This window comes from Pleurodeles waltl, chromosome 2_2 (assembly GCF_031143425.1).
Source record: "Pleurodeles waltl isolate 20211129_DDA chromosome 2_2, aPleWal1.hap1.20221129, whole genome shotgun sequence".
NCBI lineage: Eukaryota > Metazoa > Chordata > Amphibia > Caudata > Salamandridae > Pleurodeles > Pleurodeles waltl.
In genome coordinates this window covers 360,266,669-360,292,571 of record NC_090439.1, presented here as the reverse complement: position 1 = coordinate 360,292,571, position 25,903 = coordinate 360,266,669, and positions in this window count along the sequence as shown.

The following is a 25,903-nucleotide window of genomic DNA, read 5'->3' as shown; positions in this document are numbered from 1 at the left end:
CGAGGGGGCCACATGCCCACTGTTCAATCCTGGGGAGTGCAAAGCCACAGTCTCTCAAGTCTCTACAGTTGGTGGGTTGCCCACTGTTCAAACCTGGGGAGTGCAAAGCCACAGTCTCTCAAGTCTCTACAGTGGGTGGCTTGCCCACTGTTGAATCCTGGGGAGTGCAAAGCCACAGTCTCTCAAGTGGATAACAGTCTCCACTGGTTCTGGAGGGGGCCTTGTGCCCAGAGTGCTTCATCCTGCCAAGGACTGAGGTAGTGGATGGACCTCTCCACTGGTTCTGGAGGGGGCATGGTGCCCAGAGTGCTTCAACCTGCCAAGAACTGAGGTAGTGGATGTGAATCTCCACTGGTTCTGGAGGGGGCATGGTGCCCTGAGTGCTTCATCCTGCCAAGGACTGAGGTAGCGGATGGATCTCTCCACTGGTTCTGGAGGGGGCCTGGTGCCCAGAGTGCTCCATCCTGCCAAGGACTGAGGTAGTGGATGGATCTCGCCACTGGTTCTGGAGGGGGCATGGTGCCCAGAGTGCTTCATCCTGCCAAGGACTGAGGTAGTGGATGTATTTCTCCACTCGTTCTGGAGGGGGCCTGGTGCCCAGAGTGCTTCATCCTGCTCGTGACGGACTCAGTAGCGTCAGCGCCCTTGGCGCTCATGGGCCAGCGGTGCTTGTTGCGGCGGTGTCCTTGGCAGCGGTGCTTGTGGCATCAGTGTCCTGTTCAGCGGTGCTTGTGGCGGCGGTGTCCTTGGCAGCGGTGCTTGTGGCGGCAGTGTCCTGTTCAGAGGTGCTTGTGGCGGCGGGGTCCTTGGCAGTGACTCAGCTGCTGGCGGTCCTGTCGGGCCCAGCAGGGCTGGTGCTGGCGGTCCTGTCGGGCCCAGCGGGGCTGGTGGTCCTTTATGGCCCAGCGGGGCTGGTGGTGGCGGTCCTTTATGACCCTGCGGGGCTGGTGCTGGCGGTCCTTTATGGTCCAGTGGGGCTGGTGCTGGCGGTCCTGTCCTGGGCAGCTTGGCTGGTGCTGGCGGTCCTGTCCTGGGCAGCTGGGCTGGTGCTGGTGCTGGCGGTCCTGTCCTGGGCAGCTGGGCTGGTGCTGGCAGTGGCCTCCTGGGCAGCAGGGCTGGTGCTGGCGGTGGCCTCCTGGGCAGCAGGGCTGACACTGGCCTCCTGGGCAGTGGGGATGATGGTGGTGGCCTCCTGGGCACCGGGGATGATGGCGGTGGCCTCCTGGGCATCAGGGATGATGGCAGTGGCCTCCTGGCCAACACGGCTGGTGCTGGAGGTGGCCTCCTGGGGAGCGGGGATGATGGTGGTGGCCTCCTGGGCAGCAGGGATGATGGCGGTCTTCTCCGCTGTGCTGCTCTTCACAGACTTGCTGAGTTTCTTGTGCCCCTTCCCCACCTTGGAAGGTGTCGCAGCTGAATCCCCACTCCCACCTGTACACCTGGGAGCGGCTTTGGTGGCTGGAGTCTTCCCCCTCTCCCGCCGGGCACTGGCCAACTTTTGATGCTTGACAGGTGGAGGACTGTCCGTGCTGTGGCTCCGTGCCACACTGGCTGCCCTGCTGCCCGGTGCACTCCATATTCCAGTGACTACAGGTACCACTGGTCCCGGAGATGTTATGGTTGAGGTGCTAAGTTGGGATCTGGAGAGTCGGACCCTAGGAGACTGACGGGGTGGGGGAGGTGAGGAAAAGAGGTCAAGGTTGGACAGGAAAAGCTTTTTGGGAACACTGGGATGGGTAGCTGAAGGGGGTTTGGGAGTGGAGGAAGAGGTTGTGGTTGTAGGAGGTGTTCGTTTGATGACTTTGGGTGAAGGTGCATGCGCTCTAGGCTGTCGTGAGGTGGATGGCTGTTGGGTGGGTGTGTCCCTGCATTTGTGGATCTTGGGAGGTGGCGTCACAGACGCACTGGGAGAGGACACAGGGGACGTGTGAATGGTAGTGGGGGTGGTGACTGCATGTGAGCGGGGTGTGGTGGTGGGTGTGCTGGTGATGGAAGTAGTGGTTGTAGATGTAGTGCATGCAGGTGTGAATGGAGACGAGACAGGGAGGGAGGAGGGAGACAAGGAGGAGGGGACACAGTGGAGGCAGTGGATGTTGGTGTGTCTGCATGTGTGTGATGCTTGCGTGAGTGCCTGTGGGATTTGTGGTGCTTATGTTTGCCTGAGCTTCCGTTGTGTGTTGACGTGTGTGCATGATGGTCTGAAGGTGTGCTTGGGATAGGCTGAGGTAGAGGAGATTGGGTCTGGGTGGAGGAAGTTGGAGGGGGAGGCTAGAGACAGGGACAATAGCTGCCATCAGTGCTGAGGCCAGAGTCTGAAAAGCTCGCTGAAGGGCCGCCTAACCAGAATGAATGCCCTCCAGGAATGCGTTTGTCTGTTTAAACTGCCTTTCTACACCCTGGATGGCATTCAAAATGTTAGACTGCCCAACAGTGAGGGACCTGAGGAGATCAATGGCCTCCTCACTGAGGGCAGCAGGGGTGACTGGGGCAGGGGCTGAGGTCCCTGGGGCGAAGGTGTTGCCCACCCTCCTGGGTGAGCGGGCACGGGGCAAAGGCTGAGGGGCTGCTGGGAGGGCGGTGCTGGTAGGGGGGTGGCGGCTGTACCTGTAGATGCAGGGGGCACAGATGTGGCCGCCACTACAAGGGAGCTCCCATCAGAGGACGAGTCCGTATCACTGGTGTCAGCTCCTGTCCCCGCCGTGGAGCTCCCCTCGCCCTCTGTCCCACTGGTGAAATCAATGTCCGTAGTGTCGCCCTCCAGGGCCATGTGGGATGCAGCTCCCTCCTGCTCCGGTGCCACTGCTCCTCCGCCTGATGATGCTAATGCACACAAGAACAGGGAGACCACAAAAAGGGGGGGACGACAGAAGAATGACATGTTGAGTGCATGCAGCGTTGGCGGACACAACAGACACAGAAGCCCCCTGCACTATGCCGCTCACTTGGGGTCCACTGTTCAATCCCTGGGACATGGCCTACAAGGCTATGATCGACATCTGCACACATGGATGTCACAGGAGCCTGACTAGGTGTACTTGGCACTGTACACAGTTGGAGTGGGGTGCCACAGGGTCTGCCAGAACAAGGCGACCTAACTAGCACACTAGCCCTGGCCTAGGGAAAACCACAGCCCGCATCCCCCACCCAGACACCTCCACTGTGCGCAAAATCAGCTGAATGAGAGTGTACTCACCGCCTTGTGGCTGCTGTGATGCCCTCAAGCGCCCATCCAACTCCAGGTACGCCACCGCCAGGATCCTCAACATCAGGGGGGTCATGGTGCGACCGGCACCCCTCCCACGTTGGGAGGTCATCCCCAGCTGGGCCTCCGCCATCTTCTTGCTCCAGCGGCGAATGTCCTCCCATCTCTTACGGCAGTGAGTGCTCCGTCTATGGTAGACCCCCAGGGTGCGGACGTCCTTGGCGATGGGACGCCAAATATACTTCTTCCGGTGGGCGCTGACCTACATGAATTGTACAGTAGAAAAAGAAAAGTTATTACCAACTGCACGGTCACAGTCATTGGCCCCCATCCCTACCCTTGCCATGTGGCACATGCACTCACCGTTGTTTCATGCATTTCAGTCTCCCCCCCCATCTTTCATCCACCCCACTCCACACAGGCATAGCCCATACAGCACGCTCCCAGTGTGCTTACCTGTTTGTCTGGAGGACCGTAGAGTAGCGTGTACTGGGGAGGACCCCATCCACACGTTTCTCCAACTCCTCCGATGTGAAGGCAGGGGCCCTTTCCACAGACGCACGAGCCATTGTCTCTTCCAGACCGAGGTCACAGCAGCACTTGCAGTGTAGGTCCTCTCCTGTCGAAGATCAGGTATCGAGTGAGTGAACAGAGAGAAAATGGCGGTCATGTCCGCGGTGGTGCATACCGTCACCGCTGGTGTACATCATCATTGGCTCCTGGGACCCATAGGGTCCAATATTAACCAATGCAGAATTGTGCCGCGGTCTTCGACATCCCATTGTCCCACTTTACAGGTCAGGCATCTGCCATTTCAGGGGCCCACATGGCTTAATTTTTAACTGTATCACACATACCTAGGCCTTGCCTCAACACTCATACAGGCCAAACTTCGAATTAGTAGTCGTGTTCTGTGTAAGCTGTGGGTACGTACCTCTGCGTTGGTTGACTCTGTGCTCGCTGTTGTCCTTTATAGGCACCGTCCGCTGAGACATGTGAGGAGATGGCGGCATCTTCCTGTGTACAGACCGCTGGTGGACCTGTCGACAATGGAGGAAAGACATGTGATCATCACCTACAGGCTTGGTCGTGCCATAATCCTGGAACTGTGTGCCCAGCTGGAGCCAGACCTGATGTCAGCTATCCACCATCCCACAGGGACCCCCCTCTAGTGCAGGTGCTGTCAGTACTCCATTTCCTTGCAAGTGGGTCATTTCAAACAACAGTGGCCATAGCATCAGGGATGTCCCAGCCTATGTTTTCCAACGTGTTGTCCAGAGTGTTGTCTGCCCTGCTGAAACACATGCGGAGCTACATCGTTTTCCCTCAGGTGGAGGATTTGCCTACAGTGAAATGTGATTTCTGTGGCCTGGGACATATCCCCAACATCATAGGTGCCATTGATGGGACTCATGTGGCTTTGGTACCCCCGCAGGAGTGAACAGGTGTACAGAAACCGGAAGAGTTATCATTCCATGAATGTGCAGATGGTGTGTTTGGCAGACCAGTACATTTCCCAAGTGAATGCCAAATTCCCTGGCTCAGTGCATGACGCTTACATCCTGCAGAATAGCAGCATCCCTTCTGTGATGGGTCAACTCCAGAGGCACTGTGTGTGGCTATTAGGTGAGCACCTGGAAGCAAGTCAGTGGGAATGGCTGTCTGGGTCTGGGGATATCCCTACAGGTTAGTGTGTGTCTAACAGTTGCCCTCGCCATTTGCAGGTGACTCTGGTTGCCCCAACCAGTCATGGCTACTGACCCCAGTGCGGAATCCCAGGACAAGGGCAGAGGAACGCTACAATGAGGCCCATGGGCGAACTCGGCGGATTATAGAGTGGACCTTGGGCCTCCTGAAGGCCAGGTACAGGTGCCTCCATATGACAGGTGGATCCCTATTCTACTCACCAAAGAAGGTGCCAGATCATCGTTGCCTGCTGTGTGCTTCACAACTTAGCTTTGCGACGCCAGGTGCCTTTTCTGCAGGATGATGGTCCAGATGGAGGTGTTGTGGCAGCTGTGGAGCCTGTGGACAGCGAAGACGAGGAAGCAGAAGAAAAGGACATCAACAACAAGAACTCAGTTATCCTGCAGTACTTCCAGTGAGACACAGGTAAGAAGACAAGCCTGCCTACTACATGTACTTTAACACTTCTACCTCTCTACTGTCTGTCGTTTTCACCCAGTGTATGGTCACTGAGTTGTCACTTTCCCTTATGATTTCACGGCATTCGGTCCCACTGTGTGACATCTGCTTTGTTTCCTCACGGACTAGAGCTGTGTGACATAGGTATGTTGACATTACATTTGAAAGAGCATTTTGTCACTTTAATTGCTAATACACTGTTTCGAAATCACAGACAGACTCCAGATTGTTTTGTGCTTTAAGGGTGTTTATTTAAGTGCTCAATATTGGTTGTAAAATGGTGAGGGGTGATGGTGGAGGAATGTCCATGGCAGAGTCCAGTCTATTAGACTCACAGGTGCATTGCCCAAATGGGCATAGGAAGTGGAGCTGGGGCAGTTTGAGGATGGACGGGGTGACAAAGTGGGACACAAGGATGACATTCAGGGCAGTCTCATTTCTTGACGGGGGTCTTGGCATCGTTCTCTGTGTTTGTCCTGGATCTCAGGGACCGTTTGCGGGGTGGTTCTCCCTCTGAAGGGGGTGGGGTGCTGGTGTGGTGGTCCTGTGGCAGTGCCTCCTGTCCACTAGCCCCTTGTTGTGCCACAGTGTCCCTCCTGGTGTTGAGGACTTCCTTCAGCACCCTTAGCACGGTGCCCAGGGTGGAATTGATGGATCTGAGTTCCTCCCTGAAGCCCAAATACTGTTCCTCCTGCAGGCGCTGGGTATCCTGAAACTTGGCCAGTACTGTTGCCATCGTCTCCTGGGAATGGTGGTAGGCTCCCATGATGTTGGAGAGGGCCTCGTGGAGAGTGGGTTCCCTTGGCCTGTCCTCCCCCTGTCGCAGAGCAGCCCTCCCAGTTGCCCTGTGTTCCTGGGCCTCCGTCCCCTGGACCGTGTGCCCACTGCCACTGCCCCCTGGTCCCTGTTGTTGTTGGGGTGGTGGGTTAGCATGGGTTCCCTGTAGTGGTGGACACACTGCTGCTTGACGTGTCCTGGAGACAGAGGTATGGGCCCGCTGGGTGGGTGAGGTGCTGGTGTTTCCAGAGGGTGGAAGCTCTGTGGTGGCCTGTGACTGTGTCAGGGGAACCAACTGTCCAGAGGTCCCCGATATGCCGGGCTGGTCATCTAGATCCAGTTGGACAGAGCTGCTGTCATCACTGTGGGCCTCTTCTGTTGATGGTGTGGACATGTGTAGACCCTCCTGTCTGGTGACGTAGGGTAGGGGTCCTGCAGGGGTATAAAATAATGTTTATTACATCTGTGTGTGCCATGGTGTGCAATGGGTGGGTGACCGTGTACCCCAGTGCTTGCATTCCTGTGTGGGTTCTTGTGTGATGGTGGTTTAGAGGGGGGTGTATGGGTATGTGCAGTGGCCATGCTTTGGTGATGGGTGTCCATGCTTTGTTGTTGCATGCAGGGTTTGGTGTTAGGATGTGTGGTTTGTGATGTTGGGACATTTGTGGGTAGTTGGAGTGATGAAGGTGACGGTGAGGGTGAGGGTGGGGGTGTGTGATAGCATGCAAGTAGGGTGGGGGATGTAATAGTTAAGATTTGATTTACCAGAGTCCAATCCTCCATCTACTCCTGCGAGGCCCTCAGGATGCAGAATCGCCAAGACTTGCTCCTCCCATGTTGTTAGTTGTGGGGGAGGAAGTGGGGGTCCGGCGCCAGTCCGCTGAACCGCAAGGTGGTGTCTTGAGACCACGGAACGCACCTTCCCCCGTAGGTCGTTCCACCTCTTCCTGATGTCATCCCCATTTTTTGGGTGCTGTCCCACTGCGTTAACCCTGTCCACTATTCTGTGCCATAGCTCCATCTTCCTAGCTATGGAGGTGTGCTGCACCTGTGATCCAAATAGCTGTGGCTCTACCCAGACAATTTCCTCCACCATGACCCTCAGCTCCTCCTCAGAGAACCTGGGGTGTCTTTGCCGTGCCATGGAGTGGTGTGGGTGATGTGTGGGGTGGTGTGTGTAGTGATAAGTGGTGTGTTGTGTGAGGTGCGTGGAAGTTATGTGGGTGATGGTATTGTGTGCCTGTGGATGCTTGGTAGTTGTTTGTAGTGTCTCTCTCTGGCCTTCTCTCAGTAATTTTGTTGTAGGGGTTTGTGGGTGATGTTGGTGTCTGTTTTATACTGTAATGGGTGTGTGGGAGTGGTGTGTGTATGTGTATCAGGTGTGTGGATTTTGAATTGTCCAATGTGGCTGTGTTTTGGAGATGTGTGTGTATTTTGAGCACAGCGTTGTGTACCGCCAATGGAATACCGTGGTTGAAAGACCGCCGCGTGGATTTGTGTGTCGTGATAGTGTGGGTGTATTTCTGTTGGCGTGACTGTGGAGGTTTTGTTTTCGCCAGTTTATCACTGACCTTTGGTGTGGTGGACTTGTGTGGGTGTCTTAATTTTGGCAGATTCCGAGCAGTGGGTCATAATGACCGTGGCGGAATTCCGCTGCCGCCGCAGTGTGTTGGCGGTCTTCTGCACGGCGGTAAGCGACTTTTAATGCCAATGTTGTAATGACCACCATAGTCATTTTAAATGTGCACACAGTTAATCAAATGCTAGAAAGCTTGGTGGTAATTGAGCTTTATTGAATGTTAATCACACTAAAGTAATGTAAGCATGTATTTTAGACCCTGCACTAACAGAATATATAAAAGCAATATTGAATTTCTAATGACATATTTTAGTACGTGTGCAATTTTAGCAAAGTGCAGTAGTGCACCACTGTTCTCCTTTGCTTCAAACTAAGAGGGAACAAGGCTAAAGAATGCAAAGAATACAGTACTCTTATTTTATTTCTTGTGTTAGTTTAACTGAGGCCTAGTTTAATTTTATTTTTATGCAGAAATTGTAATGAAGATACTTGGTAATAGAATAGTGCATTGTTTAGACATAGAGAGATGTGTAGTTTTGTCCTGCAAACAGGAACATCCTGGGTTACGCACTAAAAATGCAAACATTTGTTGGAACCTTGCATGGGATCTGATGGAAAGATGATGTTCTCATGACATACATAGGAAAAGATGGCAGTGTGCCTTTTGGAATCATGTGATCGATTTCTATAGGATGGGAACCCCTTTGACGTAATGTACACTGACCACTTTGATGAATCAGATTAATGTGGCCCTTTTGATATATTGATGGACATTTGGATTTGAGTCTGAGAAGTTCATAAGTTAATTAAAGAGTCCCCACACATCCTAATTGCTGATGAAGAACCCTGAATGTTGAGCCGCTTGGAGAGGTATATTCCTCTCTGACTTTTCCCTGGAGATGTCCCGCTAGAGTTTAGATATTTCCCCATGTGTCCTCCTATCAGAAGACATTTGACTGGGCTTCTGAAAGCTGATGCTTTCACTTTTTACTTATCTTTTGCCATACTTAGTTAGTTATCTGATGAACAAGTTTACCTTTTTTCAAATAATTTCTGTCCTTCTTACGCTTTTTATCTTTTGCCAGAATGTGTTTGTCCTCACACATGTATTTCCCTAATTTGGTTAGCAATAGGCTTTACCCTTGATTGCTCAGCTCTTTGACTTTGTAACTTGAAATCAAACTTATACTATTTAGAAATGAACAATGCTGCCTTTCTAATTCACAGATTCTGTTGCTTATGTTTTGTATGATCTTAATTGAGAGCCTTGTAATTCTGATGTTATTTTTTTTGTACGTATTTCATAGTGTTGGTCAACCCTTGGTGAGTCTTTATTACTATAAGCTTATTCTAAGATCTGTCTCTCTGATGTTGAATAAATCCCTTAGTATGATTACTGACTAGAGTTTTTCTTGTATGACCACATTGGCCATACTGCATTTGAACCCTGCAAAGGATGAATAGTGCTCTAGCTCAGGTTACACATAAACATGGGTGCACATGGGTGTGCACACGTTTGCAGGCTGAGCGAGGAAAACTGGTGTCTGACTCAGCCTGGAATCAGCATATAGCTAGTCCTGTGGCAGACAGGTGCCAGGTTCAATTGGCTGTGGACTGCTCAGGCCTTATGATTGAAATCGTAATCTAGCAGGAAATGCTACTTTTTCAGCTGAAGTGTAAAGTTGGCAGTGTTTAAACTATTTTTACACTTTGGATAAAGAATGCCTAAAACCAAACTTTTCATTAGTAGGTGGTAGAAAGCTAATTTATGTGTCTGTCCCTTTCAAAACATGGGCCCCAAATTCAAATCCACAGTTAATTTACCTCTATATGCATTAATTTTGGTACTTTAAAATTGGACATATTTCCTTGAGGGAAACTTAATATAATTCAGGCCCTGATTTATACTTTTTCACGCAAAACTGCACTAGCGCAGTTTTGCGTGAAAAGTATATCGCCGGCTAGCGCCATCACAAGACGCCGACTGGTCGTCATATTTATGGTATGATGGTAGCCATCGGTAAGGCCCAGCTAGCTTCATAAAAAAAGATGCTAGCCGGGTGAGTGAGGCGCAGGGGGAACAGGAGGTTGTGCGTCAAAGGATGACACTGGTATAGGCAGAGGCATAAAAATGCCTCTAACGAGCCTAGCGTCATCCTTTGACGCCCAGCCCCCATGGACATGACTCCTGTCTTGGCAAAGACAGGAGTCATGCCCATCACCTCAATGGCCATGTCCAGGGGACATATGCCCCTTGGGCATGCCTATTGGCTCCAGTGCCATGTAGGGGGCCCAAGTTAGGCCCCCTTATGGCACTTTAAAAAACTAATAATAATACTTACCTGTACTTACCTTACTGGCCAGAGGATGGGGTCCCCTCATCCTCTGGCGTCCCTCCAGTGTGGGTGGGGGTGTCCCTGGGGCTAGGGAAGGGCATCTGTGGGCCCATTCCATGGTCTCTGACCATGGAAATAGGCTCACAGGTCCCCTAACGCCTGCTCTGACCCAGGTATTAAATAATGGAGCTAAGCAAGCTTAGCACCATTATTTAAGGCTCCCTACCCCACGTTCAAGCACAGGGGAATCGGCATTACTTTAACTCCAGAACTTTGGCGCTAGATGGGTCTAGTTAGATTTGCGCTGAATTTGCGTAAAAAAAATTATGCAAATTTGATGCAAAACAAGTATAAATCTGGACTTTAGTGTTTAGCTGCCCTCATGGCCCAACCTAATTATCTGCTGGCCAACAGGAAGTTCAAAGATTCCCTTGTAGAATACACCCATCCTGAGTGATTAACGTTTTCATGTAAGAGAAAGGGAACAGGGGAGAAAGCATAATAAGTAAATAAGCTGCATTTTTCCGACATTCACTGTCATGGTCCTCCTAAACTGGGCAAAGAGAGGGTATGCAGACGTCTGACAGTTGTCTGCATGGGGGTGGTGGTTCCTTTAAGGTCTTGCAGAGAAAAAAATGGATCTGGGTCAGCAGAGCTTAGCGTAGAAGAGAAACTTCGACAATTTTTGTCCAAACTGCCATCCAGAATTTAGCAAGAATCATGTGCTGAGGGGCAAACAGCCCATAAGCTGCTGCTTGGATATGCGAGTTATGAGTGAAGGGTTGATTTTGCTTCTTTGGACTGAGTAGGCACTCCCACCTTTCAGGGCTCCTCACATCCACTTCTAATCCTCTCCAGAAGGACGTTTCGTGAAGAAGAAGAGAAGCAACAGAAGAGGAAGTAGACAAATAAGTTGGTTTTAAATTTTAAAAACCGGTCCGTAGTGTTTGTGGGCCCACACTGGAATCGTATCTTTAACACTTTGTTGCACTAGCTCATCTTGAGGCAAACTGACAGTAAAGTTGGGATGCTGCAGAATTGGGATTCCCCTTGGTTTTTCATAGAATGGGTTTGTCTCTAGATGGCCTAGGAGTGAGTACTATTAGCGGCACTAAACACAGGCACCCCTAAAGTGGCTGGAGGCCTTGGTGCTCACGGACAGCAGTCAGACCATATCTCTTGAGTGCTGTGGGGTGCTGCTTCAAGAATAACCTATACCAGGAGAAAGGAGTGGACATGAGGGCAGGGCCAATGCTCTTTCTGCCCACTGCTGCTAGAAAGAGGAAAGCAACAGTATAAATGGAGTATAAAATCTGATGACATCAAGAAAACCCACAGAATTAGTTAGAAGCCAGGAGCACTAAAAGAGCATCCCTGATGGCTAGAGCACATCACAAGGAGCCACCCATTTAGAGACTTCCAACTTTTTCATCACACTTAAAATCCTGCATTCATAAACCTATTCTAAATTAATCTTTTTAATTCATTATCTTTCTCTGTCTTGTCATTTTTAACATTTATGCGATCGCGGCGGTCTAACCTACTTTGCCGAAAAGGGTTTTTTCATGACTGCAAAACACATAGGGGGTCATTCTGACCCTGGCGGTCATGGACAGCCAGGGCCAACGACCGCGGGAGCACCGCCAACAGGCTGGCGGTGCTCCCATGGCATTCTGACTGCGGCGGTACAGCCGCGGTCAGATACGGGAAACCGGCGGTGTACCGCTGGTTTCCCGCTGCCCAAGGGAATCCTCCATGGTGGCGCTGCAAGCAGCGCCGCCATGGGGATTCCGACCCCCTTACCGCCAGCCTTGTTCTGGCGGTTTTGACCGCCAGAACCTGGCTGGTGGTAACGGGTGTCGTGGGGCCCCTGGGGGCCCCTGCAGTGCCCATGCCAATGGCATGGGCACTGCAGGGGCCCCCTAACAGGGCCCCACCAAGATTTTCAGTGTCTGCCACGCAGACACTGAAAATCGCGACGGGTGCAACTGCACCCGTCGCACCCCTTCCACTCCGCCGGCTCCATTCGGAGCCGGCATCCTCATGGAAGAGGGTTTCCCGCTGGGCTGGCGGGCGGCCTTCTGGCGGTCACCCGCCAGCCCAGCGGGAAACTCAGAATTACCGCGGCAGTCTTTTGACCGCGCATCGGTATTCTGCCGGTGGGACTTTGGCGGGCAGCCTCCGCCGCCCGCCAAAGTCAGAATGACCCCATAATTTTAGCTACAAAGGATCCATAATAATTATCTACATCAGTCTCATCTTAATGTCACCTACGAATAATATATAAATAATAATTCGTACCATAAATACATGCATGATTGTGATAATTCTACCTGCCCATTTTGAGTTAGATAAGGTCTGTACCTTATTAAGTGTATACAATGCATACATGAAATTGGCTTGTCAAGAAAAAACACATTGGGGCATATTTATACTCTGTTTGTGCCGAATGTGCGTCAAAAATTCTGAAGCACATTCGGTGCAAACCGTGCAACATATTTAAACTTTGACGCCCGAGCCCGTCAAAATTCCTCTGTGTGCGTAATTTTTTGGATGCGGGAAACTGCCTTGCGTTAATGACATGCAAGGTAGGCGTTCCTGCCCAAAAAATGACTTTAAGGCCTGTGCGCCTTATTTATACTCCAGCGTCATTTTGACGCACAGGAGGGAGCGGGCCTATAAAAACGGCTCACAGCCTGATGTGCGCCATTTTTTAACACCTGGGTCAGGGCAGGCGTTAATGGACCTGTGGGCTCACTTCCATGGTCTCTGACCATGGAAGGAGTCCAGAGGTGCCCTTCTCTGCCCCTAAGGACACCCCTTGCCAGCCACGCCCACCCCTGGAGGACACCCATGGATGGAGGAACCCATCCCAGGTAAGTACAGGTAAGTTGAGGTAAGTATTTTTTTTTTTTAAGTGGCATGGGGGGCCTAATTTGGGCCCCCCTGCATGCCACTGTGCCCAATGACCACAGTGACAGAAGTCCCCTGGGCAAGGCCATTGGGCAAGGGGGCATGACTCCTGTCTTTGCTAAGACAGGAGTCATTTCAATGAGGGTTGTGCATCAAAAAATGACGCAAGTCCGGTTTCAGCCATGATTGTTGACTCAAACCTGACTTGCACCATTTTTTTACGCACAACCCCCATTTTCCCCTACGCCGGCGCTGCCTGGTTTGAGTCATTTTTTTTTTTACTCTGACCAGTCCGCAGCGCCGGCTAACATCATTCATTAAATAAGGCGCCGGCGCAGGTTTGCGGCAAAAAGTATAAATATGGCCCTTAGTGCCTTATTTACAAGCCCCTTGCGCTGCCGGGACGTTACTTTTGCCCATATGAAAAGTGACGCACCGGCGCTGCAGGGGGCTTGTAAATAAACCCCTTAGTCTTATATAGAAGGAAAGAATCCTTATGTTAAATGCAATTAAATCGTTGAAAATCAAAATCGTTATGATTTAACTAGTGTCTTATAAACTGTCTATGCATGAACAATTACAGACTGTTGTTTTGGCAGTAGTGTTCCCGAAAGTTCTACAGTTGGGCTGATGATCCTGCCCACTCCATTATGCTGTGGTAGAAGGTGATGTGGTATGTGGTTGGTAGAGTCAACATGGTGTTGTCCCTGAAATGCACGCCTTTTCTTTCTTTACATACAAGTTTTATTTAGTTCGCTACAATAATAGGTGAATATTGTATTCCTGACGTTTGCAAGATTCACTGAAACAGTGTGATATGTGTACATAAAGTGCCAGCCTGCTTTACGGATGGCTATATGCCAGCATTGTAGTGAGCCCTGTCTGTGTAGTATGGTCCCCGCGTTTATAGCTTGCCCATAGCGTCATAGGCGTAAAATAAAGCACTGCACCCCGATGACTTGGCATCACATGCCCTCTCTGGAGCATGTTTTCTTTACCAACACAAATTAACAGGACAATGTGTGTGTAATGTGCTTACAGAATGTTCAGAGGACCCCGGGTTGCTGAGCATTTAGTGGGCCATGTATTACACTTCGGGCATACTAGGCTGTAAATAACGGCCTGTATTTACGATTATTTGGTGTAGGGCAGCACAGCAAGTCACCTTGCTGTACTTCCATACGCTAAAGTTAAAGGGTAGGAATTCATTGTATTTAACCAATACAGTGTATTGGTCTCCTTTCCCCCTGCGTTGTTTTGGCAGCCTATTGCCAATGCACACACTCTTGCACCATGGTGCAAGGATGCTTCCTTTGCATGCATGATTATTTTTGTGCAGGAACGAGCACCTCCCTGCACAAACACAATCCTGGGAGGCTTCTTCCTCTTTCTATGTGTACTGCAGAATGTAACACACATAAAAGGAGAAATAACAAGGAGAAGTAAAGATATTTCTTCTCGTTGCGCCTCCCCTAAGGAGGGATCCGATTTTGGCGCATTCCCAGATTTACAAGCTCTAGTTCATCTGGGGATGTGTAAAAATTCACGGGTGTTGTGTAGAAACACCCACTGCAATGCCCATGGAACGCCTCCCTTGCGCTGAATAGGAAATGCAGCGATTTGAGCTGCCTTGCCTTACTCCATATCTATGAGGCCATTCAAAGTCACAAAAATGGCTTTGAATGGTGTCATAGACATAGGTTCAAGGTTTGCACCACTGTTGTGTCACAAAAAGTGATGCAACAGTGGTGCGAGGGCTCCTAAATATGACCCACCATCTCCAGCGCCCATGTTCTCTGCTGGTTACCTCAGGGACACTGCCGGATTGTTGCTGCAGTTTAGTGGTGGTGAGCCACAAGTGTCTTGTTGCATTAGCTTCTGCCGGGGAATGATAGTTTAGTAATCATAGCTGGGTGCTGGCACCAGCAGGTTTTTCTTGCTTGCACATGGTGTGTTGTAGCCTTAGGCTGGGAATATATTGTTATGGTTGAGTATCTTTTCCAAAGCGAAGACAGACCCTTCTCGTGGTTTCTCAATTAAGTGGTACTTGAAGGATCTTTCTACAAATGACTTGTTCTTTTCTTAGTTGATTAAATACAATTTACTTGCTTTCACACTTGATAACCATATGTGTTTTAATAATTGTCAGTGTTTAATTTCTAAAACAAGAACTGATTGGGTCCAAAGTTTTTCTTTGGAGCATGGTGGAGATTTTTCCACATTAAGGACCTGATTCAGAACTTGGCGGAAAGGAATACTGGGTCACAAACATGATGAATATCCCGTCTGCTGTATTATTATCTCATTATATCCAATGGGAATCCTAATACAGCAGACGGAATAGCCATCAAGTTTGTGAGAGAATATTCCATCCGGGCAAGTTCTAGATCGAGCTCTAAGAGTTTTTCATTTATATCAGCATTAACATGTGAAAGAGCATAGCTTGGCTGTGCCACTATGATTCTGGTAAAACGAACATGAAAGGGTGATTTCTGGAGGTTACAACATAGTGACCCCATTTTGATTAATGTTTAATCCGAGTCATTTAATTACTGCACTGAAAAGCATGTGAGTGGAATGCATCTTTGTTTATGGCATATGGTCATCATTTTACAATTTCCATTTAGAGAATAATGTTTTAATAGTATTATTTTGCATATTCATCTTATATGATCTTATATGTAGTGTTGAGAATTCATATAATTTGAAAATATATTTGTGTTATATTAAACTTGGCTGCAGTGAAGTCCTACACACATAATTTTCTTTTCCTATTTAACATTTGTTGTGTATTTGTTTTTTTTCTAAAACATTTCTTTCGAGATGCAGGTGTTAGGAGTGAAGACGAAGTCAACCAGAAGCTTATTGTGTGTGAAAGATAAGAAAGCCTGGGACGAACTATGCAAGGATGAAGAGAGGAGTGTTCTGGAAGCTTGGCTGTCGTAACTCTTTTGAATTTGCTGAGACTGAAGAGTATCAAGATGGGATGCGTTAGCGGTTGGAAATTGTAACTTCCAATTAATTTTGATTAGGGTTTCATTCAAGAATCTTTGATTGTGATGCCATCGTCCTGGGAAATTGTGATTTAAGCAGGGTGTAGTTGGTGAGGATTCAGGCCCTCTTCTATCTTTAGAACAGAATGGGCCCTTCAGAGGTATATACCTCATATTCTATATGGCTTCATGCCATCATACCTCTCTTAACAGAATGTTCTACAAAATTTTGGTTTGCATACCTTTCTCAAATATTGGTTTAGTATTAGGATGGTTAGTGTTTAGTTTAAATGGTTAGGCAGGAGAGTTTGGTTATTTTTCCTGATCTTTTGTATCATTGCAATGGCCGTTTTAGTCTTGTATATGCTAACTAAGTTTAACAGTGTGTGATGCTTTAATTTTCCTTTAGAGATATTATGGCCCTCATTACAACCCTGGCAGTCGGTGATAAAGCCCGGCGAAAAAAAAATGTAATCACGACCATGGCAGAAACTGCCAACATAGACCGCCACTTTAACACTCCGACCGCCACAGCGGTAGAAACAAACACAGCGGCGGTAACAGCCAACAGACAGGCGGAGGACAATGTACCGCCCACAATATTACAAGAGGCCTATCTGCCTTTTCTGGGGCGGTGCCAACACTATCAAAAGCACGGTAGAAACAGGAATTGGAATGGAAACCACTCACCTCTCGACACCCACGAGGAACCAGGACGCCATGGAGCCCGAACTACAGGTCCTGCCCATGCTGGTTTTCCTCTTTCTGTATCAGGAGCAGGAAAGACGCCGTCGACGACCACAGTGAATACTACACCTACAACACAGAGGAGGGTGCGAGGGAAAAGAGAGTGACACACACACGCAACACGCAATCCCCCCACCCTCACCCACAACACCATACACACAAATACATGCAGCAACATTACATATACGCCCCCTCACCCCCTGGAAGAACGCAAGGACAAAAGGAAATGATTGTAACAAGTGTAATCTATTAAATATCAGATAGTACAATTTCAAAAATCAGTATATACAAATAAGTACACCAACTACACAAGTCTGGATATTATCAAACATCGTCCATGGATCAGGGATCAGTGTCCCAAAATGCATGGGCGAAGCCCACACAAGATACCTGACTCAAAACGGAGAGAACACTGCAGGGGTATCAGATCGAAATGAAACAGGCACCTCAGGGGGAGGGGGGCACCTCAGCCGGATGAACGCATGATGCCACTGCTCCACGAGGGGGTCCATACCCACTGCTGTATCCTGGGGAGTGCAAAGCCACAGTCTCACAAGTCTTTCATGTGGATGGTTTGCCCACTCCTCTATCCTAGGGAGTGCAAAGCCACAGTCTCACAAGTCTTTCCAGTGGGTGGTTTGCCCACTGCTCTATCCTGGGAAGTGCAAAGCCACAGTCTCACAATTCTTTCCAGCGGGTGGTTTGCCCACTGCTCTATCCTGGGGAGTCCATAGCCACAGTCTCACAAGTCTTTCCAGTGGGTGGTTTGCCCACTACTCTATCCTGGGGAGTGCAAAGCCACAGTCTCAAAAGTGGATGTCAGTCTCCACTGGTTCTGGAGGGGGCTTGGTGCCCAGAGTGCTTCATCCTGCCAAGGACTGGGTTAGTGGATGCTTTTCGCCACTGGTTCTGGAGGGGGCTTGGTGCCCAGAGTGATTCATCCTGCCAAGGACTGAGGAAGTGGATGTGAATCTCCACTGGTTCTGGAGGGGGCTTGGTGCCCAGAGTACTTCATCCTGCCAAGGACTGGGCTTCTCCACTGGTTCTGGAGTGGGCTTGGTGCCCAGAGTGCTTCATCCTGCCAAGGACTGTGGAAGTGGATATGATTCTCCACTGGTTCTTGAGGGGGCTTGGTGCCCAGAGTGCTTCATCCTGCCAAGGACTGATGTAGTGGATGTGATTATCCACTGGTTCTGGAGGGGGCTTGGTGCCCAGAGTGCTTCATCCTGCCAAAGACTGAGGAAGTGGATGTGATTCTCCACTGGTTCTGGAGGGGGCTTGGTGCCCAGAGTGCTTCATCCTGTCAAGGACTGAGATAGTGGATGTGATTCTCCACTGGTTCTGGAGGGGCTTTGTGCCCAGAGTGCTTCATCCTGCCAAGGACTGATGTAGTGGATGAGATTATCCACTGGTTCTGGAGGGGGCTTGGTGCCCAGAGTGCTTCATCCTGCCAAAGACTGAGGAAGTGGATGTGATTCTCCACTGGTTCTGGAGGGGGCTTGGTGCCCAGGGTGCTTCATCCTGTCAAGGACTGGGTTACTGGATGCTTTTCTCCACTGGTTCTGGAGGGGGCTTGGTGCCCAGAGAGCTTCATCCTGTCAAGGACTGAGGAAGTGGATGTGATTCTCCACTGGTTCTGGAGGGGGCTTGGTGCCCAGACTGCTTCATCCTTCCAAGGACTGAGGTAGTGGATGTGATTCCCCACTGGTTCTGGAGGGGGCTTGGTGCCCAGAGTGCTTCACATGCAGTGTGGCAGATCCCATTCCCTCACATGGGTGTGTGTGCCACAAGTTTGCCTGGGAACAGGTAGCATGATACGCCATGGAGGCAGAGACACACTCCACCCTGCTGCGACTTCGCCTGCTACCTGCAGGTACAAACAGTGCTGAGAGTCCTGCCTCATGGACGATGGGCAGGGTCCAGGACGTCACCTGCAGTGCCGGACGGCTGCCCACTGGGGATGATTGCCATGTCAGCTGCGGTGGCACTGTCTGAGCACGTCACGGTGCTGGTGGTGGTGCTTGTGGCGGTGTCTGTGGCGGAGGTGCTGGCGGTGGTGCATGTGTCTGCACCTGTTGAGGGACACAGCAGGACGTCTCCTGCAGCCTCGGATGGCTGCCCACTGGGGATGATGCTGGGGACTGTTGTTGAGGCAGCAGACGTTCAGGTGGTGGTTGACAGAAGGGGTGACTCTGGTCCCACAGTCGGAGCCACCGGGCCCTGTCCTGACCTTCTCTTCGGCTTGTGTACCTTCCCCAGCTTTGATGTTGCTGCTAGTGTCTTGCCACTGTCCCCTTTTGGTTTGGAGGAACACTTGTTTGCTGGTAGGTGTGGCTTCTCCCTCCGGCATGTGGGCACCTTCTTCACCTTGGCAGGTGGTGGAATGGCCTGCTCCTTTGCCTCGCTAGGTGGCACTCTGGCAGCCCTGATGGGTGGCGCCCGTGATGAGACCGGAGATGCTTGGATCACTATGCTTGGGGATTTGGTGGCTGAGGTGCTAGGCTGGGACCTGGAAAGCCTGGCCCTTGGGGAAGGACGGGGGGAGGTGCAGGGAAGAGGTCAATGTTAGCCAGGAAAAGTTTCTTAGACACACTGGGATGGGAAGATTGAGGGGGTTTGGGAGTGGAGGAAGAGGTAGTGGTTGTAGGAGGTGTATGTTTGCTGAATTTGGTTGAAGGTGCATGGGCCGGAGGCTGTTGGAGGTGGATGGCTGTTGGGTGGGTGTGTGCCTGCGTTTGTGTACTTTGGGAGGAGGGCTCACAGACACACTGGGAGAGGACACAGGGGATGTGTGAATGGTAGTGGGGGTGGTGAGTGCACGTGAGCGGTGTGTGGTGATGGGCGTGCTGGTTATGGTGGTAGTGGCAGAGGATGTAGTGCATGCAGGTGTGAGTGGAGACGAGACAGGGAGGGGGGGGACGTGGAGGAGGGGGACACAGTGCAGGCAGTGGATGTTGCTGTGTCTGCATGGGGATGGTGCTTGTGAGAGTGCCTGTGAGATGTGTGGTGCTTATGTTTGCCATGTCCACTCTTGTGTGTTGATGTGTGTGCATGCTGGTCTGATGGTGTGCTCGGGATAGGCTGAGGTACAGGGGATTGGGTCTGGGTGGAGGAAGTTGGAGGGGGGAAGCTGGACACAGGGACAATGGCTGCCATCAGTGCTGAGGCCAGAGCCTGAAGTGCTCTCTGTTGGGCTGCCTGCCCAGAATGAATGCCATCCATGTATGTATTTGTTTGCTGCAAATGCCTCTCGACACCCTGGATGGCATTCAAAATGGTAGATTGCCCAGCTGCGAGGCATCTCAGGAGGTCAATAGCCTCCTCACTGAGGGCAGCAGGGCTGACTGGGGCAGGGCCAGAGGTGCCTGGGGCGAAGGAGATGCCCACCCTCCTGGGTGAGCGGGCATGGGACACACACTGAGGGGCTGCTGGGAGGTTGGTGCTGGTAGGGGGGAGGCGGCTGTACCTGTTGATGGGGTAGGCAGAGAGGTGCCCGCCACCGCAAGGGAGCTCCCATCAGAGGAGGAGTCGCTGTCGCTGGTGTATGCTCTTGTCTCCGTCGTGGAGCTCCCCTCATCCTCCGTCCCACTGGTGCCTTCAGACTCCATTACTTCACCCTCCAGGGCCATGTGGGATGCAGCTCCCTCCTGCTCTGGTGCCATTGCTCCTCCGCCAGATGATGCCAATGCACACAAGAACAGGGTGACAAAACAAAAAGGGGGGGAAAGACAGAAGATACACATGGTCAGTGAATGCAACACCACTACCGTTGGCGAACACAACACACAGGGAACAGCCATAGGCACTAAGCCATGCACTAACAGTGCAGGGGAAAAGCACATGCCCAAGGGGGACTCTGTCTAGACCCATTTCATGCACAGCTGGCACCCATGGGAGCCTGACTAGGTGTAGAGGACAAATACCACCTTTGGGGTTGGACTGGGAATGAGGCTGCAAAACAATGGATCTACCTTTGCGCGTATGCCCTTGCGTAGGGGAAACCACAGGCCACCACTCCCACCCAGACACCTTGTCAAGCGCGCAGAGTCAGCTGAATGAGAGTGTACTCACCCATTTGTGGCTGCTGTGATGCCCTCAACACCCATCCAACTCCGGATATGCCACCACCAGGATCCGGTACATCGGGGGGATCATGGTATGACAGGCACCCCTTCCACGTTGGGAGGCCATCCCCAGCTGGGCCTCCACCGTCTTTTTGCTCCAGCGGCGCAGGTCCTCTTATCTTTTCCAGCAGTGGGTGCTCCGTCTATGGTAGACCCCCAGGGTCCACACTTCCTTGGCGATGGCACGTCAAATACCCTTCTGCTGGTAGGCACCGACCTAGAGGAAAAGTGAAGTTATAATGGATGTTACTATCCTGTACAGTTCTTCTCACGCATTGTCTAAAAACCTCCCCCCCTGGCCCAGACATACATACACTTACAATATCCTCACATGCTGGCCTGTCCCACTCCCCTCCCCTCCCTCTTCCATCCATAACACTCCATACAATCATGTGCCATCCACCATGCTCACAGTGTACTCACCTGTTTGTCTGGAGGACCGTACAGTTGCGTGTACTGGGGGAGAACCCCATCCACTAGTTTCTCCAACTCCTCCGAAGTAAAGGCAGGGGCCTTTTCCCCAGTCACTGTAGCCATTGTCGCTTCCAGACACAGGTCACAGAAGCACTTGCAGTGTAGGTCCTCTCCTGTTGAAGGTCAGGTATCAAGTGAGTGAACAGTTAGAAAATGGGTGCCACGTCCGTGGCGGTGCGTACCGTCACCGCCGGCATACATTGTCATTGGCTTCTGGAACCCATAGGGCCCAATGTTAACCAATGCTGAATTGCGCTGCGGTCTTCGATCGCCTAAGGCGACAGTGTACAATGCCAGCGCAGTTACCTCATTTCCCCTTGTCCCACCTTACAGGTCAGGCAGCCACCATTTCAGGGGGCCACATGGCAGGCCAAATAACTGCGTCACACCTATTTAGGCCAGGAACATGGACAGAAAAAGGCACATAGAGAATTGTAACATTTTTGCAAAAAAAACATTGTGATACCTAAGTGTTGTATGACCCTCTGCTCACCGTTCTCCTCCATAGGGCACGTCCTCTGGGGCAGGTGATGAGATGGCGGCATCCTCCCATGTACAGACCCCTGGTGGACCTGTCGAAAATGGAAGAGAGACACATAATTATCACTTACAGACTTGATTGTGCAACAATCCTGGAACTGTGTGCCCAGTTGGAGCCAGACCTGATTTCAGCTATCCGCCATCCCACAAGAATACCCCCTCTAGTGCAGGTCCTGTCTGTACTACATTTCATGGCCAGTGGGTCTTTTCAAACAACAGTGGCCATGGCATCAGGGATGTCCCAGCCAATGTTCTCTAACATGTTGTCCAGAGTGTTGTCTGCCCTGCTGCAACACATGCACATCTTCATTGTTTTCCCTCAAGTGGAGGATTTTCCCACAGTGAAAGGTGACTTCTATGCCCTGGGACATATCCCCAACATCATTGGTGTCATTGATGGTACACATGTGGCATGTGTCCCCCCATGCAGGAATGAACAGGTGTGCAGAAACCAGAAAAGCTACCATTCAATGAATGTGCAGATGGTGTATTTGGCAGACCAGTACATCTCCCATGTGAATGCCAAGCATCCAGGCTCAGTGCATGACGCTTACATTTTGAGAAATAGCAGCATCCCCTATGTGATGGGGGAACTCCAGAGGCACTGTGTGTGGCTAATAGTCCCCACACAGTTTAATTTGCTGTCTGGGTATGGGAGATTCCCTAATGTTTGGAGGATGTATAACAGTTGTCCCTCGATATTTGCACGTGACTCTGGTTACCCCAACCTGTCATGGCTACTGACCCCAGTGAGGAATCTCAGGACAAGGGCAGAGGAACACTACAATGAGGCACATGGGCGAACTAGAAGGATAATAGAGCGCACCTTCGGCCTCCTGAAGGCCAGATTTCAGTGCCTCCATCTGACAGGTGGCTCCCCATACTACTCACCAAAGAAGGTGTGCCAGATCATCGTGGCCTGCTGTATGTTGCACAACCTGGCTTTGCGACACCAGGTGCCTTTTCTGCAGGAGGATGGGCCTGATGGTGGTCTTGTGGCAGCTGTGGAGCCTGTGAACAGTGAAGAAGAGGAGCCAGAAGAAGAAGATGTAGACAACTGAAACAACATCATTATGCAATACTTCCAGTGAGACACAGCTAAGAAGATGGAACTGCTTCCCACATCTCATACTACTGTAGGACCTAGCATAAGTCTGCCTTTTTCACTCTGTGTATGGACCCTGACTTATCACTTTGGCTTTCCATTTCCCAGATCTGGGTCCCAATTTGTGCCCTCTGCTATGTTTTCTGCTGGCCTACAGCTGTGTAACATTGGTATGTGAACAAGTACATTGACATTGCTATATTCCAGAGATTTTGCAATTACACATTTGTGAAAGCACAGACAGACTCCAGATTGTTTTGTGATTCAAGGGTGTTTATTTTTGTGCAAATAAGTGGAGGGGGTGTGTGAAATGGGCTGGGGTGATGGCGGAGGAATGTCAATGGCAGAGTCCAGTCTCTTGGTCTCACAGGTGCATTGTCCAATGGGGCATAGGAAGTGGAGCTATGGCAGTTTATGGTGGACAGGGTGACATAGTGGGACAGAAGGGTGACATTCAGGAGGGCCTTAACTCCTGGTGAGGGTCTTAGCAATGTTCTCTGTCTTGTTCCTGGATCTCAGGGACCGTTTGCACGGTGGTTCTCCTTCTGCAGGGGGTGGGGTGCTGGTGGCCTGTTGGTCCTGTGGCTGTGCCTCCTGTCTACTAGCGCCGGCAGAGGTGGAGGGCTGTTCATCATCCAGGCTAGTAGCAGAGGCCCGTTTGTGTGCCACTGTGTCCCTCAGGGTGTTGAAAAGGTCTGCCAGCACCTCTGCAATGGTGACCAGGGTGGTGTTAATGGACTTCAAGTCCTCACTGATCCTCAGGTAGTGTTCCTCCTGCAGCCACTGGGTCTCCTGAAACTTGGCCAGTACAGTGCCCCTGGTCTCCTGGGAATGGTGGTATGCTCCCATGATGTTGGAGAGTGCCTCGTGGAGAGTGGGCTCCCCGGGCCTGTCCTCCCCCGTCGCACAGCAGTTCTCCCAGCTTCCCTGTTATGCTGTGCCTCTGTCCTCTGAACTGTGTGCCCACTGCCACTGACCCCAGGTCCCTGGTTGTCTTGGGTTGGTGGGTTTGCCTGGGGTGCCTGTAGTGGTGGACACACTGCTGATTGACGTGTCCTGGGGACAGAGGGATGGGCCCGCTGGGTGGGTTCTGAGCTGTGCTGGTGTTTCCTGAGGGGGGAGGCTCTGTGGTGGTTTGGGACTGCGTCAGGGGAACCAACTGTCCCGAGGTCCCTGATGGGCCGGGATGGTCATCTTGATCCAGGTGTGCAGAGCTGCTGTCATCACTGTGGGCCTCTTCTGTGGGCGGACTGGATATGTCTGGCACCTCCTGTCCAGTGACGTTGGGTAGGGGTTCTGTTGGGGTGTAAATGCATAATTTTAGTATCTGTGTGTGCCATCTTGTGCATTGTGTGAGGTACCCTCTACTCCTGTGCTTGCGTCATTGTGTTAGCCCTTTTGTGATAGTTGGTTTGGGGTCTGTGTGGGTTTCTGTACTGGACATGCCTTGGTGACGGTGGTCCATGCATAGGTGTTGCATGCAGGGCCTTGGTATTGAGATGTGTGGGTTGTGATAGTGGAACATATGGAGTTGATGGTGTGATGGGGGTGAGGGTAAGAGTGGGAGTATGTGATGGCATGCAGGTAGGGTGGGGAGATGAAGTAGTTAAGATATGACTTACCAGAGTCCAGTCCTCCTGCTACTCCTGCGAGGCTCTCAGGATGCATTATTGCCAAGGCTTGCTCCTCCCATGTTGTTAGTTGTGGGGGAGGAGGTGGGGGTCCACCGCCACTCCTCTGTACAGCAATCTGGTATCTGGATACCACTGAACGCACCTTTCCCCGTAGGTCGTTCCACCTCTTCCTGATGTCATCCCGAGTTTTTGGATGCTGTCCCACTGTGTTGACCCTGTCGATAATTCTCCGCCATAGCTCCATCTTCCTTGCAATTGATGTCTGCTGTACCTGTGATCCGAATAGCTGTGGCTCTATCCGGATGATTTCCTCCACCATGACCCTGAGCTCCTCCTCAGAAAACCTGGGATGTCTTTGATGTAGTGTGAGTGATGTGTGAGGCGCTGTCTGTTGTGATGTGTGGGAGGGTGTGGTGGTGTGTGTTGTTTGAGGTGCTTGGATGTTATATAAGTGATGGTGTTGTGTGTCTGTGGATGCTGGTGTTGTGTTAGCTAATCTCTCTGGCCTTCTTCCAAATTTTTGGTTGTAAGGGTTTGTGGGTAATGTGGGTATGTGCTTTATATTGGATTGGGTATGTGGGTGTGGTGTGTGTATGTGTATCAGGTGTGTGTATTTAGAATTGTCGAATGTGGTTGTGTTTCATAAGTGTGTGTGTATTTTGAGCGCAGCGGTGTGTACTGCCAATGGATTACCGTGGTTGAAAGACCGCCGCATAGATTCGTGGGTCGTGATAGTGTGGGAGTATTCTCGTTGGCGTGACGTTGTCGGTTTTGGTATTGCCAGTTTATCACTGACCTTTGGTGTGGCGGACTTGTGTGGGTGTCTCTATTGTGGTGGATTCTGAGATGTGGGTCGTAATACCTGTAGCGGATTTCCACCGCCGCAACGGTATGTTGGCTGTCTTCAGCACGGCGGAAAGCAGGATTTACCACCAGGGTTGTAATGAGGGCCTATATGTCTATACTATGCTTTGATTGACTTTAATACTGTAATAAAACCAATTTAAACCTATGAATTGACTCTGAATTTTATTATTTGATATTTGGGTTATGAAGAAACTGTTTGATAAAAGTGAAATGTGTTACTCTTCACCCCTCGAAACTGAGAAGAAAAGATTACTCGAACTCCAGAATTATTGAAAGGGCTGTAGGCTCTATCAGAAATAACTGGCAAATGCACTTAATGTGTATAATTCATGTTTAGTTTGGCTATAGCTAATGGAGCCCTGTATTTTAAGTTAGCTAAGGTTTAATTGCCATTCTGCTTTTCATAATGTCTCTTTCTTTATTCCAGATGAAGCTGTCTTCATGTGTACTACTTCTAAGTGTACTTG